At 38.7% G+C, this 2,287-nt stretch overlaps 1 protein-coding gene across 1 annotated transcript in view; it reads right to left on the bottom strand.

The window, feature by feature from the left end:
- KIAA0922 (KIAA0922 ortholog) overlaps nucleotides 1-2,287 on the bottom strand; it is a 105,324-nt gene that overhangs the window by 75,146 nt on the left and 27,891 nt on the right. The window lies entirely within an intron of this gene.

Below are 2,287 nucleotides of genomic sequence, written 5' to 3'. Positions count from 1 at the left end.
CCCCCCCTCCCTCAGTGAAGGCCACATCTGTTGCCTCTGCCTCCATTCATTCAGCCCCAAGCCACCCGAGAAGTATGAATGGGCATGTGGAGCTGGAGTTGAATGCAGCCAAGAGTTTTTGTGCAGGGCTGAAGGTAACTATATTCATAAGTAGTTATCTTAACTTACTTGGATATATTGAAATTCATAAACCTTTAAGAACACAAATAAAATATTATTGGTGTGTTATGACCAAGTATCTTCTGCTTTCAGTCTTCCATTATCGCCAGTAACCATTTTTCAGGCTAAGAACATTTTCAGAAGGTAAAGAAAAATATCGGTTGTTCTTGCACTTCATATGAGCTGAATAGATAACAAAACAATGCAATTATCAAAGCATAAACTAATTTTCCTATCATTTTTTAGCTGATTACAGTCTGCTTTACAATCCACCCTGGTCTCAGAATGAGTTTCCTGTGGAGAAAATTTAGAATTTCGAGGATTAAGGCCTAATAAAAAGTTATTTTTTTTTTTTTAAATGAAGAAAGCCTGCAATGTCATGAAAATGTACACACATATACATAATCACTGCAACCCACATTACCACAATAAAAATGCTAATCACTTACAAAAGGTGGAAATGGACTTTAAATGAAGACACCTAGGGACAGGAAGTGTGCATTTCACAAGACTACCAAGTGAAAATAAAAAGAACAAAGCCAGGAAAAAAAAAAAGAACTATTTAAGCCATCGGATCTAACAACTGGTAAGCTGCAATAGAAAAAGATATTAGATAAGCTTTATGTAGCCCTTTTAATGCATATACTGTATGCCAACAGCAAATAAAATACTATTTTCTGCATTATACAACAACATTTAAGACCAGTATGAGTTCTATCTCAAGCCAGGATTACTGCAGGTTGCTTGCAGAAATTGGCGGCAAGGGTATAGCCAAGGCACAAGACAATATTTAGATTTGGTGTATGGTGTTCCAGTTCTTTTCACATCAGATTACTTACAAAGTTTGGTTTCTCATTGGTAACTTTATAGTAAAAAACAGATTTACCAGCTAACGTCTCATAATACTGTTATGAAGAAAGGTATAGCAAAATAAAACACACACTGCAGTATGTATAGGCATAGATACTTGAGTCCTCTGAAGGAAGATGAGAACTCCAGGGCAGGCAGGGTGCTCACCCTATACAGTGTAAAGATCTAAATGTTCAAAATACTCCTTGTCTTTTTACCAGATTTAGAAAAATGTGTTGAGAGCACACCATTACCATTCATTAGTGCAAAGCATTTAAATTTCAACATTTAACCCCTTAGTGACAGCTTCAGAAAATGTTTCCGTTCCTGGGAAACGGAGCAATTTTGACTGTTTGTTTAACCATAATTTCCATCTTCCTCATTCATTGCACCTACACATGTTATATACAGTTTTTAAAGAACAAAATGGGCTTTAATTTGATGTAATATAAGCATATATAATTTTAAAAAAAATAAAATGGAAACATTTTTCACAGTTCTGGCAATAATAATGTGTACATAATTAATGTAGCTAACAGAAAGTTAGCAACATTTCTTTTATTTGTCCTGATTTAAAGGGTATATCATATGTCTGGGATTTCAGTTTATTTCAGGAGTTAAAAAAAATAGTTAAAGGTGTGACATTTTTTTAGAAATGTTAACAGTTTTTTTAGTATTTACAGGGGCTTTTTGTACTAAGTATTCTGAGGAGATACTGTCTTCTCCTCAGAGATGCTCTGTATCACTTTTGTAATACACTAAGCCGACTTTCAGCTCCACAACACATTGTACCGCATGATGGGATTATTCCGTCACCGGACATTAAAGGAGAACCATGAGGTGAGTGCTTTTCACTCGCCTCATAGTTCTAGCCGACCTGTGACAATGAGACTGTCACAGGTCGGCTCAATAGATCGGAAGGTGAGCGAACACATAGCGGCGTTTGCTCACCTTTCGATCCGGTCACAGCTCTCTGCCGTGACAGGGGAGGGGCTGGATTCCCCCTCCCTGTTGCGATCCGCCAGTGCTGACTGGCGGATCGGACGGGGGAGGGGTGAGTACAGCTGGCTCTGCCTCTAGATAGGCAGAGCCAGCTGTCACTCACGCAGCTGGGCGGATCCAGACATAATTTTTGGGATCCACTTCGGCGTCTCCGTATACCGCGAGCAGCTCGCGGTATTCTGAGCTTAGGGTGACGGGAGAATGCTAGTTTGTGTCCTCCCGTTACCCTAAGGAGAACTATGGGGAAAAGCTGAAATCAGTTAAAAAATTAATCCTT

This window comes from Nanorana parkeri, unplaced genomic scaffold, assembly GCF_000935625.1.
Source record: "Nanorana parkeri isolate BGI_ZX_2015 unplaced genomic scaffold, ASM93562v1 scaffold311, whole genome shotgun sequence".
Lineage (NCBI taxonomy): Eukaryota > Metazoa > Chordata > Amphibia > Anura > Dicroglossidae > Nanorana > Nanorana parkeri.
The sequence above is the reverse complement of the archived record's forward strand: the minus strand, read 5'-3'. Positions and strand labels throughout refer to the sequence as shown.